At 43.3% G+C, this 14,345-nt stretch overlaps 1 protein-coding gene and 1 non-coding gene across 2 annotated transcripts in view; one reads left to right on the top strand and one right to left on the bottom strand.

Annotated features, from left to right (window-relative positions):
* The window catches only part of Fsip1 (fibrous sheath interacting protein 1), a 108,735-nt gene that overhangs the window by 76,338 nt on the left and 18,052 nt on the right, over window positions 1-14,345 (top strand). The gene's annotated exons all lie outside the window — the stretch shown is intronic.
* Window positions 2,712-2,815, bottom strand: LOC127188747 (U6 spliceosomal RNA). Its single transcript, XR_007830592.1, has one exon. It is a non-coding gene; the product is annotated as a U6 spliceosomal RNA (small nuclear RNA).

The following is a 14,345-nucleotide window of genomic DNA, read 5'->3' as shown; positions in this document are numbered from 1 at the left end:
CTGGAAATGGTCCTTCTGACCTCCATCCCAATCTCAGTCTGCTGCGTTATCCAGATTATCCAAGTTACTGTAAATCACTGAGTGGAACTCTGAGTACAGCATACAGTTGATGCTTATGCTGGCTAGTATTATGTGAACTCCACACAAGCTAGAGTCTTTTGGGAGGAGGTGACCTCAACTGAAGGCAATCCTGTGGTACATTTTCTTGATTGTCGTGGGAGGGCCCAGCTCACCATGGTGGTGCTATAAGAAGGCATACTGCACAAGCTGAAGGAAGAAGTCAGTACGCAGCACTCCTCCATGGCGTCTGCCTCAGTTCTTGCCTTCAGGTTCCTGCCTTGAGCTCCTACCCTGACTTCCTCAGATGATGGATTACAAGCTGCACGTGGAAATAAACCCTTTCGCCCCCACATAGATTTTGGCCATGGTGTTTTATCACAGCATAGGAACCTTAACTAATGCAGTACTTAGTAAGCTTTTGTGGCTAAGAGGTTAGTTATGTCCAACCCAGTCCAAAATAGAATACTGTTTGCCTAAGGAACATCAGCTGGTTAATAGTCACTAAATGCTATTACAAGGGAGATGTTTGGATTGAGTTTTTGAGCAGTTCCATAGATAAGCTTACTTCTCATTTGGCTTTTGAAGTTATTTAAATTAAATCCTGTAAAAAGGAGGCCTGCTTAGAGCCAAGTTTTTTTTTAATAAAAGAAAAAGATTAGATAAGTGAAATCTTTTGATCATTCACTCTGCATATATGAAATCCACAACACATTTATTTCTGTGCTCCTTTACCTTTGAATAAATAGAATTTGCTTTTCTAAATGAAAATGAAAGTTGAAAATATATAACTAACAAAGTACTAACTCCAAATATAAAAAATGTTTAGAATTAACTTTTAATTAAAACATTGTTACACGTGATTGCAATCTGCACTGGAATGTAGTCATTAAAGTTAATGAGTTATTTTTTATTCTTTTTTTGGGGGGGGAAATTTTTTCATTTTAATTTAATTTAATTTAATTATTTTTTTATTTTCTTGTGGAAAAAGGTTACAAGGTCTTGAGGCAGATATGTAAGGACTGAAGAATGAGTGTGACCAGGGTGCATGATGTGAAATTCCCAGTGAATCAATAAAAATAATATGTTTTTTTATTAATTTATTCTTGTTACATCTCAATGTTTATCCCATCCCTTGTATCCTCCTATTCCTCCCCCCCCCCCCTTTTCCCATTATTCCCCTCCCCTATGACTGTTCTTGAGGGGGATTACCTCCCCCTGTATATTCTCATAGGGTATCAAGTCTCTTCTTGGCAACCTGCTGTCCTTCCTCTGAGTGCCACCAGGTCTCCCCCTCCAGGGGACATGGTCAAATGTGAGGCACCAGAGTACATGAGAAAGTCATATCACACTATCCACTCAACTGTGGAGAATATTCTGACCATTGGCTAGATCTGGGAAGGGGTTTAAAGTTTACCTCCTGTATTGTCCTTGGCTGGTGTCTTAGTTTAAGCGGGACCCCTGGGCCCAAATCTGCTTATCATATTGTTCTACTTGTAGGTTTCTAGGACCCTCTGTATCCTTTTATTTTGCTATTCTCCCATGCGTCTCTCATTTAGAGTCCCAATAGGATGTCCTCCCCTCTGTCCCAGTTTCCTGGTAAGTGAAGGCTTTCGTGGGACATGCCCCTTGGGCTAGTATGCAGATATGTGAGTATATACCATTTGATTCTTTCTGCTTCTGGGTTAACTCACTCATTATGATCATTTCTAGCTCAATCCATTTATCCACAAATTTTGGGAATTCCTTGTTTTTAATAGCTGAGTAGTATTCCATAGTGTATATGTACCACAGTTTCTTTATCTACTCTTCTACTGATGGACACTTAGGCTGTTTCCATGTTCTGGCTATTATGAATAAGGCTGCTATGAACATGGTTGAGCAAATTTTCTTGTTGTGTGCTGGAGCATCTTCTGGGTATATTCCAAGGAGTGGAATAGCTGGGTCTTGAGGAAGCCCTATATCCATTTTTCTGAGATAGCACCAGATAGATTTCCAAAGTGGCTGTACTAGTTTGCATTCCCACCAGCAATGAAGGAGTGTTCCTTTCTCCCCACATCCTCGCCAGCATGTGGTGTCACTTGAATTTTTGATCTTAGCCATTCTGATGGGTGTAAGATGGAATCTCAGAGTTGTTTTGATTTGCATTTCCCTGATGACCAAGGAGGTTGAGCATTTCTTTAAGTGTTTCTCAGCCATTTGATACTCCTCTGTTGAGAATTCTCTGTTTAGTTCCAAGCCCCATTTCTCAATTGGGTTATTTGGTTTGGTGGTGTTTAATTTCTTGAGTTCTTTATATATTTTGGATATTAGAGCTTTGTCAGATGTAGGGTTGGTGAAGATTTTTTTCCCAGTCTGTAGGCTGTCGTTTTGTTCTCTTGACCGTGTCTCCTGCCTTACAGAAGCCTTTCAGCCTCATGAGGTCCCATTTATTAATGGTTGACATTAAGGCCTGGGCCGTTGGTGTTCTGTTCAGGAAGTTGTCTACTGTGCCACTATGTTCCAGGCTCTTCCCCACTTTTTCCTTTAAGTGACTTAGTGTCTCTGGTTTTATGTTGAGGTCTTTAATCCACTTGGATTTGAGTTTTGTGCAAGGTGACAAATATGGGTCCAGTTGCATTTTTTTACACATAGACCTCCAGTTAGACCAGCACAAAAATATGGAACGCTTCACGAATTTGTGTGTCATCTTTGCGCAGGGGCCATGCTAATCTCTGTATCGTTCCAATTTTAGTATATGTGCTGCCGAAGCGAGCACTATTTTTTATTCTTGACTAGCACTGAGTTTTAAGATATGTGTGTATGTGAGAAAGAGCATGTGAATGTAGTGTGTGTGAGAGGATGTGTGTGTGTGTATGTGTGTGTGTGTGTGTGTGTGTGTGTGTGCGCGCGTGTGCGTGCGCGCGCATGTGTGTAGGTACCCTTGCCCATATGGGTGCATGTGGAGGCCAGAGGTCAACATTTGGTCATTCTCCATTGCTTTCTTATTTTTTGAGATGGGGTTTTTCACTGAAACTGGCTCCTACCCTTTCAGCTCTTATTGCCTGTCCAGTGAGCTCCTATGACCTGCCTGTCTCTACCCACTAATGCTGTGGTTTCAGGGTTGCTGCCACTCCAAGACCTGTAGATGGGTCCTGGGGTTCAAACTCAGGCCTCATGGTTGCACTGCAAGCACTTTACCTACTGAGCATTTCCTCAGCTCTAGCAAAGCTTCTAGCAACTTAAATCCAAATAACAAGAAACTCAAATGAATAGCTATTTTATTTAAAGAAGGAAAATAATACGAAAATGACTTAAAGCCAGCACAAAGCTGTATTTTTTTAATCATTTATTCTTTGAGAATTTCACACAATGCATTTTGATCTTATTTTACTCCTTTACTACTCTTTCCAGATCTTCTCGAATCATCCAACTTTGTGTCCTTTTTTTTAAGTCTTAGAGGGCAATTTGTGCTGCTCATATATAACCTTGGATGTGTGGCCTTTCACTGGAACAAGATTAATATTCTGGGGATTACATGCCTAAAGAAAACTGACTCTCCTTCTCCTTGGTTAGGGGTGGAACTTGGTGACTTCCTCCCCTATCCATGCTGGGATTTGGCTGGCTTGATCTAGCGTGAGTTTGTGTATGCTTTCACAATCAGTGTGGGTTCATGTGTACAGCTGCCTTGCTGTATCTGGAGAACACTGTTTCTTTGTATTCATCCATTGCTTTGGCTTGTACAGTCTTTTTGCCTCATTTTCTGCAGTGATCCCTGAGCCTTGGCAGGAGGGGATACAGTAGACATCTTTAAAGACTTCTGGAAGTGTGTCTTTGTCATTGTCTTATTGCTGTGAAGAGATACCATGATCATGGCGTCTCTTATAAAAGAAAGCATTTAATTGGGGACTTGCTTATAGTTTCAGAGGCTTAGTCCATTATCATCATAGAGAGGAGTGTGGTGGCTTTGCAGGCAGACAGACATAATGCTGGAGAAGTAGCTGAGAGTTCCGTACTCTATCCACAGGCAGTAAGGAGAGAGAGAGAGAGAGAGAGAGAGAGAGAGGTGAGATGAGCGATGAGAGAGAGGAGGAGGAGAGATGCGAGAGAGAGAGAGGGAGAGAGGAGAGAGGCAGAGAGGAGGAGAGGAGAGAGAGGAGAGAGACGGGAGAGGGGGAGAGAGAGAGAAGAAGAAGAAAGAAGAAGAAGAAGACAGGAGGAGGCGGGAGGAGGAGGAGGAGGAGGAGGAGGGGGAGGAGGAGGAGGGAAGGAGGGAGGCGAGGAGAGGAGAGAGAGAGAGAGAGAGAGAGAGAGAGAGAGAGAGAGAGAGAGGAGAGAGAGGAGAGAGAGGAGAGAGAGAGGAGAGAGAGAGAGGAGAGAGAGGAGAGAGAAGAGAGAGAAGAGAGAGAGAAGAGAGAGAGAAGAGAGAGAAGAGAGAAGAGAGAGAGAGAGAGAGAGAGAGAAGAGAGAGAGAGAAAGAAGAAGAAGGAGGAGGAGGAGGAGGAGGGAGAGAGAGAGAGAAGAGAGAGGAGGGAGAGAGAGGAGAGGGAGGAGAGGGAGGAGAGGGAGGAGAGGGAGGAGAGGGAAGAGAGACAAGAGAGAGAAGAGAGAGAAGGGAGAGAAGGGAGAGAATAGAGGAGGGAAGGAGAGCATAGAGACAGAGACAGAGATTGGGTCTGGAATGGGTTTTTGAAAACACAAAATCCACCCATAGTGACACACTTCTTACGATATGGCTGTACCTCCTCCTAATTCTTCCAATCCTTTTAAGTGTTCTATGTCCTGGTGACTAAATTCAAATATATGTGCCCATGGGAGCATTGTTATTCAAACCACTGAATTCCATTCTATTCACTGGCCCCCATAGGCTTAAAGCCATGCAATCCAGCTTCAAAAAGTCTCCATAGTCTCAATACTTTAAAAGTCCACAGTCCAAAGACTCTCCAGAGACTCAAGGCAATCTCACAGGAACAGAAAAGTCTGTAGAATGCTGATTCTTAGAAGTTGATACTAGGTTATTAAAGGCTCCAAAGAGTTCATAAACATGCTTGACTTAGTTTAAACCAGTTTCTAGATTTATTTGACATGTGAACTCTGCTAGAGCAGGAATCTGTGAAGCCAGAATGGAGAATGCTGCTTAGGGCTCCCAAGGATAAGGAAGGTGAGCGGCAGCCCAGCATGACTGAGACAGCTCTGCTGAGGATGTGACATTTGAGCCAGGCATCTAGGAAAGAGAATGGGCAAAAGTCTGGAACTGGCATTATTGCCAGGCCTGGCTGTCAGCTGCCACTTAGTAAATGCTTGCCGAGGGAACACAGGAGCAAAACCTCTTTCAGTGGAGGCGTAGGGATATTGGCTAGATTGGAACGGAGATGTTGGGAGAGGTAGAAATAAAGCTGAAGAGGCAGACGTTGTCAGGTTGTGGAGGGTCCAGCTGGTGTTAAAGACTTGATCCAGCAGGGAACTCTTGCTGGTTTCTGCACAGAGGGAGACATAGTAGACACAGTGTTTGGGAAAAATATCCTGAGACTGATGTGGGGCCAGGTGGGATGGAAAAGACCAAAAATACAATGAAGAGTAAAGAGCTTAGAAAACAGCATTAACCTCTGTGGCTAGAAAGTAGGTCACCTACTGGTTTTTAGACATACCTAAGTAAATGCATAAACACAGGACCTTTTTAAATATGAAAAGAAGAAATAAGCTAGACTTTGTCCCCTCAGCTATCTGTGACATCTTGACAAAGAGAGGGACAGTAAAGTATTATCAGGATAGGTAGGAAAAATATTCTTACATTTACATTTAAATATGTTTCTTACTAATTTTGTAGTGCATGGAATTCATGAGAAATCATCTGTCATGGAACATCACTAGCTGAGGAGGTGGTGTCTTTTTGTTGGCAAAGTTTATGTGAATAAGCATGCAGATTCTCTTAACACATCTTATTCTATTCAAATCTCCCATGAATCTTCACTTGGTTTTTCTGGAAGAGAAGACTGAAATAGTGTCAGTCAAATGGTTAGATGCTGACCTTCATTTTGCTGCTGAGGCTTTGGTGATTTTTTCACTTTGTTCTGCTTTCTGCTTCCTGTAAGGTAAAGTGTCTTCCAGAACAGTTATACAGAAGACCAAAAGGGGAAAAATTCCACAACAATGCGTCTCAGCTATCTTAGGGAATACTTATTTTAAAATGGCGATGTAAACATAAGATGCATTATGATTAGAGCCTTACTGCCTAGCAGCATCAGGTCTCAGATCCCCCTAAGGGCTTGACGTGACGTGCTTCACTCTGTGATTTATTCTGTGGGTATAACGTCTCTATCAAATTCAGATTATGAAAGTAGCACATAATGAGTCACACAAAGCCGTGAGTTCTATAGCCATATGGCAGATGTTTTAATAAGGTAGGGATTAAAATTAAAAATTTTCAGGAAATTTCAATTGCCAGTACAATCTTAAATTTCTGCTTTTTTTGGTGGGGGTGGGTGGGTGGGGGGAACAGTTTGTTTGTTGTTATGTTTTGTTTTGTTTTTTGAGACAGGGTTTCTCTGTGTGGCTCTGGCTGTCCTGGACTCACTTTGTAGACCAGGCTGGCCTTGAGCTCACATTGATCCGCCTGCCTCTCCCTCCCAGAGTGCTGGGATTACAGGTGTGCACCACTGCGCTTGGCTTTTGGTGGCAGTGTAATAGCAGATTTTTGAAGCATTTAATGCTACAACATTTTGAACCCAGAGACTTGAGCATGCTAAATACACATTCTATCCCTGAGCTATGCCCTTATTCCCCAGTGACCAACTTGATTAACTTGGAAAGTAGAGTGCAGTCACAGTAAGCTTACTTTAGATTCCAAACTTTGCATGTCATTCAACATTTTAAAAACCATGATACCAATTCCACATTCCTGTGTTCTAAACATTCATATACCTTCTGGAAAACTTGCCTTAAGAAGTCTCTCTATATGTTTTGCCCCATCCTTGGTGTTTTCAGACCTTAATTGATCATTTCTTTTGGGAGAGGCAATGAGTACTGGGGATTGAATGTAGGGCTTTGCATATGCTGGGCAAGCACTCTGCTACTTCTGTCCAGTTCAGTTGAGAATAGGTTTGGTGTACCTGGGGTCGCATGGGCCAGACATGGACATGTGATGCCCCCTACCAGAAAACAAAGCCATGTGCTCATTTTGGAAGCCCCAACCCCAGCTGCCCCAGACATGTGTTATGGGGTCTAGATTCTCCTGTTTCTTAGCAGCAGCTTTGTTCTGGCAGATTCTTTGGACTAGAACTGGGCTCCCTGCATCTGAGTAAGAAATGTAGTGACAGCATTTTATAAGAACCGTATGAAAACCTGAAGTGAGTAGCTGGAATTTTTAAAATTCCAATGGGCAGCAGGCTTTGCAAATGAGTGTCCCAAACAGTATTAAACTAACTGTAAGGCAGTTTATCCTTTAGTTACAAATTCAAAATGACTCCCTAAGTTTACTTTCTAGTGCTTGGTCAGGAACTAATGTCTTTCATAGGACTTTGAATGTTACCACATTCAGATGCTGCTCTTCAGCCCCCATAGAAGTACTTACTCTTCTTGGCTTCTAAACCTGAAGGTATGGGGCAGAAATCCTCAAGAATTCCTCACAGCCACAAAACATGTCATGAGCAATTAAAATAAAGGTCTGCCTTCTTACACGTCTTAGATGCACACCTGGAAAAAAGGCTAAGGTTGTCTTGGGAGATGTGACTGATAAGTGGGTTGGAAGGAAGATGCATGGCATGCCAGTTCGACAGGATACCTTGACTGGTGGCAGTAACAGAGGGTCTGGGGTGACCTGGCTCTGGGAAACAAAAGGGTTGGCTGTTTCCAGTCATCAATCACCTCTGGAACAGCTGTTTTAAGTCCAGAAGTCTAACTGTTATGGACATGACTCCTTCAGCTGGGGGCCAGAGGTTAATGTATTTTCCTGCGGTGGGAGGAAGTGTTCAAGCCACTCAGGTTTTGGGTTGTGACAAGCATGGCATTCTAGACAGAGGTGTGCGTAGAGGAGCCAGGGAGGAGGGGGTAGTTCTGAAGTATGTGGTAGGAACTCACTAATAAAACCTGAAATCTAAAGCTGTAACAAGATGTCTCCCAGGCTCTGTTAGTTGATAGTTTCAGCTAAGGAAAATTCCTGTTCTCAAGGTGTGCGACGCAGAGGCCTCCTGACATTAGACCTTTGTAGATTTATAAACCACGCAGCTACACTCTGGCCCTTCAGATGTTATTTTAATTTATGGTTGGCACACATCCTTAGCTTTGCAGAATTTTCCAGTCATACCAAAGTAAACTGGATGGCTTAAAACTGTGATGCTGGGTTTGCAAGCCAGGGTCCAATTTAAGTAACTTGCTTATAAAGAACACTTGTGCTGCAGCTCAGACTGCGAAAGTACCTTTGTTAAGTATGTGGCAGCTTGCACGGATTGACCCCCAGAGGGCAGTCCTGCTTGTCCCCCAATGCCTACTGCTTCTCAGCAGATACTTAAGGAGCTCCAGAACAAATCAAGGAAATTTGAGACTCAAAATGGTCCCCACTCTCTCTTTGGTGTTTGATAAGCTTCTTCCTTCCTTCCTTCCTTCCTTCCTTCCTTCCTTTCTTTCTTTCTTTCTTTCTTTCTTTCTTTCTTTCTTTCTTTCTTTCTTTCTTTCTTTCTTTCAAGACAGGGGTTGTGTAGCTTTGGCTGTCCTGAAACTTCCTCTGTAGACCAGGCTGGCCTCTCCCCTCTCCCTCCCCGCCTCCCCTCTGATAGCATGCCTATAAAGGCCAGAGGGTAAGCTGTGGCTCAATCCTTTCATCATGTGGGTTCCAGGGACTGAATTCAAGTTGTCAGCAAGTGTCTTTGTCTGCTGAGCCATCTTGGTGACCCCAAGAGGAACTGTTTTGAAGACTAAGTCAGTTGTATAAAGAAACTTTCCCTAAATTTCATTTTCTTTTTAAATCTCCTGGAGGGGAAGTGGATATAGTAGGAAATGCTACTGGAGAGTGTCTCAAAGAAAGTTGACAGGCTTTACTTTGGTGAGTAAAAGTGTATGTGAGTTTTAATGCTAGATTCAGTTAATGGATTTTGATGTTGTTTTGTGAGTCTCCCATATGTTTAGCAAAAGTCCAAATCCTTTTCAAAACTAGTTCTGTGGCTCCCTGAGGAACAGGTATGGCTGTGGCTGGTTCAGCCATTACAGAGCATTTGCCACTCTTTCAGAGGACCTGGGTTTAGTTTTCGGCATCACATGGTGACTCACAACCAACTCTAATTCCAGCTTCCAGGGATCCAACGTGCTCTTCTGTCCTCTGTAGGCATAGCCTGCATGTGATCTACTTACATGCAGGCAAAATACTCATATGTGTAAAAAAATAGATACAAAACAACAGGTTTAGATTTTCTTAGGGTTCCCACAAGAAAGGCAAAAGGCTTTATAATCTGAGCTTTCAGGCTGAGCCCCAGCAGGGCTGACTATAAAGCAGAGGAAGCACGTGTGCATTCCTGCCCAAGCAGCATTCTTTACCCTCTAGATCCCTGTCACTAAAGAATTTGGCTAAATACAAAGACCTTGAGGTACAAAAAGACTTATAAGAGCCACCCGCAGTCTGTATGGGAGCTGCAGCCAGCCACTCTCAAGAGTTAACCCTGCCTAGCTCTCAGGTTAGGAAGTATCTTTTCAATCCAGAAACAAGTTAAAAAAATAAATTACAGACCAGGGAGGTAAAGTGTGCGTTGAGCTGTGTCCTAGAAACTCAGCGAGCATGCTTAGTGCAGTGCGCACAATGAAGAGCTCATCATTAAGGGTCATCTTTGTACCATGAATGCTTGCAGTGTCGTATGATGAGCTTACTACACCGAGTCTACGACCCATTTCAGCGTCAGCAATTTTGGCAAGTATAGCATTAAAATTGGAGGCTTTATAGCAAAATATTAACTATGAAGTAAAAAGTGAAGAGTAACTGCAGGGCTTCTGGCCCACGTTCTATTCCTGTGACTGCAGTTTGGAAGCTCCCTGTAACGGAGACCTGCTCAGTAGATTTGAGCCTATTCCCAATAGCAGAAGGCTCACAGCTGCAGTAAATTTACACTAGCAACTTGGTGGTTTGTTCTGAGTTCTGGAATTTTCCTGTAATGTTATTTGTTGATTATACAGGCCCTAGGACATGAGTGGTGGAGCTTGTACTTAAAATTTTTTTTTGTTTCTGTGTATGTGTTTGTGTATGTGATGTGTCTAGCTCCCCTGGAGCTGTAGACATGGCCACTTGGGAGCTGCCTGTTTGAATTCTGGTGACCGAACTCTCCTCCTCTGGACGAGTATCGGTCTTTTCAGCCTGGGACTGGCATTTTAATCTGGTGTAATTTCATTATATCATAGGAAAGAGGGCAGATTTTGGTTCTAACTCCTGTTAATGGTGACACCCTCGATGCCAGTTTATTCACTCAGTATCTGGAGCAACATTTCATCAGGTGAACACCAAGAGAAGTCCTTCAGCTGGAAAGCCAAGAAGCAATTCTAGTAGACAGGGTTTCATCCTTACGTCGCGCAGGCTGGCCTTAGCATGATCCTCCTGCCTCAGCCTTTCCTATCATTTTACGCATCATAGTATATCTGTCATACTGATTGATTGCTTTATTAAAAACTGTTAATTATGGCGAGGTTTTATGATTCCTTTTTTATTTCTGTCAGTTTAATGCAACAGGGTACCATGTAGGATGAGAGGTACATAGCAGACGCCTGGGGAAGTTGCATCTTGTCACCACTGATAGCCCTGACAGTCACCAGTTACCCATGGTGCCTCACAAGACGTCTGGAACTTTGCCTTTTCTCCTGGTGGTGGATGAGGAGCTGCTGTCACAGTCCAGACTGTGGTGCTGTAGGAGGCAGGTTTGCTCCCTGCTTCCTAGAGAGTGATGGGGGTTTAAAAACTTTTGTTTGAGTTAGGAATAGGTAAATTTTGTATGTGCAGTGTTTTGTCCTTCCACATTCCCTTTTGTGGTTGTTTAAGCATGCTTGTCTCTGTAAACATTTCCAGATGTCTGATGGAGCTCCACCAGGAGCAAATGCGTGCTGGTTAGTGTTCTTCACGGTGCTGTGGTGGAAGGCGAATGTTGGAGCCGGATGTTCTCTTCACTATTACCATTTTGAAGCTTCTCTGAGAGCATCCCCTGTGAGAATGGAGCAGCTGTGGACATCTAGCCTTTCTCCAGCATTTAGTTTTGTTAGTTGTGTGGCAAAGTCCCAGTATAAAACACCCATCCAATGTCAGCATGTTGACAGTTTAGTAAGTTTAATTGTTGAATTTTACATAACACTGACAGAAGGAATGGCATGGGGGAGGGGAGGACTAACTCATGAGCCTGTACATTTGCTAAGATCCATTTCCACCTACTTTACAGGTGAGCTAGTGGCACAGTGGAGCTACTATGGAAAATAAAGCCAGTCTCCATGCTTATCTGAAGTGCACGCATGGTGTCTAGAGTGTGCTGTTGACTATCCAATGTTTTCCAGTGCATTGTTCCTTGTTTGTGTTTGTGATTTCAAATAGGGAAGGTACTCTTTCTATGGCACCGTGTTTTGTAGGGAAGAGCCAAAAGGACATACCCCTGAAAATGACAGGACTCTGAGTCCCTAGCATACTCACTGCTACTGCAATAGAAGACACAGCACATCCCTTTCCTAAGTACAGCCTTTGAGAAGCCACGGTTGCAGAGGCTGTATACCAGCTCCTAAGTCTTTTTGTTTTTATGACCTAAATTACATTTAGCTAAAGTTGTTTGTTCCAATGACAGCCCAGGCTTGCGGTTTCCTAGCTTTCTTTTCTCTCACTGGCAAGGGTTTGCTGGTCACACTTGGTAAAGCTATTTTTAAGAAGAGGGAGTAAAAAGAATCAGAAAAGGGCCTGTTCTGGCTCATCACCTCCAGTGATGCCTCCTGAATTCCTCTAGACGCCCCCCTCCACACCCAATGCCTTCTAGGCTCCGCAGTGACCTCTTGGGTGCAACTTCAGCAAAAGCAGAATAATGAGCTTTGGTCTTGGTTGAGAAGCAAGGGATTCTGGTAAATGTTTAGCCTGTATCTTGACTCCATCCCTCTACCTCTTCCGTTTTCTATTTCCGCTATGAAAGTCATCTTATTACACAGTGCTCAGATTTCATGGACTACATGTAAACCCTGAGTGCTCACCCCACTATCTGTTGTGACATTGAGTCTTAAGTAACCTGTCGTTACAGCCTATTGATAATTTTAGGAAGAAGGAAAACAGGGTGATGGGGTTTAAGGCTTCTGTCAAAGTGGGACAAATTTGCTTGTCAAAGCCACAGGCACTATGCAGCATTAAAAGTACAATGTTTTCATTTCTCCAGTTTTCTTTCTTTCTAGCTGCCCTCCCTTCCCCTCTTAGTCGTCCTTGGGGACCATTCGGCCACAGTGGTGTTCAGTGCTTTCTCACTGGGATGTTTATGTGTAAGCAGAATACACAGAGGGAAATGGGTATAAGTATTCAGCACTGGTGTGTGGGCAGATCTAAGCATTCACACAGTTTCTGGTGATTTATAGTAAGGGAGAGGAGAGAGAATCTCTGTCCAACAGGAGTAATTATTGTTTCACTCTATAGTAAGTATTCTCTGTCTGCTGTTTTTCCAATTTCATACATGAGGACTATATGCATTATGCATTATGGCCCAGAGTCATATATGCAAAGACTTGACACCTTACATGATTCCCAATAACTAGGAAAGGGAAACAAATGTTCATTAACTGATGGATGGATAATTAAAAAATGTGGCACATATACACAATGGAGTGCTATACAGCTGTGAAAAATGGAGTCATGAAATCTGCAGGTAAATGAGCGGAACTAGCAAGTATCATATTGAGTAAGGTAACTGTGTTTCTCGGCATGTAGGAGAATCAACCTTACATAAGCTGGGGTTGTGTGAGAAGAGGAATCTGCAGTTGAGAAAACGCCTCCATAAGATTAGCTCCTAGGCAAGCTGATGGGGCATTTTCTTAATTAATCCTTAATTAACGATGAGAGGGCCCAGACCATCGTGGGAGGTACCACCCCTGGGCAGGTGATCCTGCATAGTATAAGAAAGTAGGTCAAATAAGCCATGAAGAGCAAGCCAGTAAGCAGTGTTCCTCTGCCTCTTCTTTAGCTCCTGCCTGACTTCCCTCAGTGCTGCCTGAGAAGTGTAAGCTGCAGCAAGTCCCTTCCTCCCCATGCTGCTGTGATCATGGTGTTTTATCACAGCAGTAGAAACCCTCTCTAAGACAGTGACCAAGACCTGGAAAGACAAACGTGGCACAGCTCTGGCTGCCCCCTGCCTCCTAGCTTCAGATCTCCAGATGTGAGCTGAGCACCTGGAAATTAAAAAAGGAACCATGAGGCTTGGGGGCAGAGCTGGAGGGAGCAGGCTACTCAGATGTCAGACATGGATGCTGTGAAGTGGAGGAGGGGAACAGTGGAGTCTGGAGAGGCTTGCCTGAGGAGAAGGGAGGAAGGGGAGGAGGGGAAGAGGATAAGCATTGTTTACTTTTGTGAGAAAAAATACCCTGAAATGATAAAATGTCTGAAATTACTAAAGACTCATCAGTTTCTTTGCCTACTAGTCTAGCTTCCTTAGTCTTCACCCATTAGACTTCTGACTCTCCCTTGTCCTTCCTTCATTCCTCTTCTTAGCTGTGCCTCTGGAAGGCAGATGGCTTTGCCGTGCTCCACAATGTGCTTTAAACCTGTTTCTAGGGAGATGTGGAATGAAGCTATTCTAAGAATTGTTCTCTTCTTTGATGCGCATATCTGTTCAAATTGGTAGCAAATGTTCTCCCGTGGATCCTTGTGGAATTTTAAAATATTCTTGGGAAATATTAGCAGATATTTTAAAATACTTTTTATGAATTAGCCTTATTGAGGACTGAGAAAAAGATGAAGGATCAAGAATATTATGTCCAGATTCTGTAATTTGCATGGTCAGGGCAATGGCACACCAGCTTCTATTTGCTATAATACATTCTTCTGCACATTGGTGCCAAATATTGTTAATCCAAAGATGGGAGAAGAAAGACCACCACCCAAATCATCCTGGCCAAATAAACCAAGCGAGCAATTGATTAAAGCAAGCCTTTTATTCACGTGCACGGGCTGCCTCTTGCTAAGGACAGGGTTAGAGAGGTCAGCATTGGGTGTGAGGAAGAAAAAGGTTTTATAGCTCAAGGGCAAGGGGTTTCTAATGGGAAAATTGGCAGGCAGAATAGGTGGGGTTACAGGAGCAGGACATAATGCTGGGTGTGGTGGTGCACACTTTTAG

This window comes from Acomys russatus, chromosome 4 (genome assembly GCF_903995435.1).
Source record: "Acomys russatus chromosome 4, mAcoRus1.1, whole genome shotgun sequence".
NCBI classification, from domain to species: domain Eukaryota; kingdom Metazoa; phylum Chordata; class Mammalia; order Rodentia; family Muridae; genus Acomys; species Acomys russatus.
This window is presented reverse-complemented; position numbering and strand designations above follow the sequence as displayed.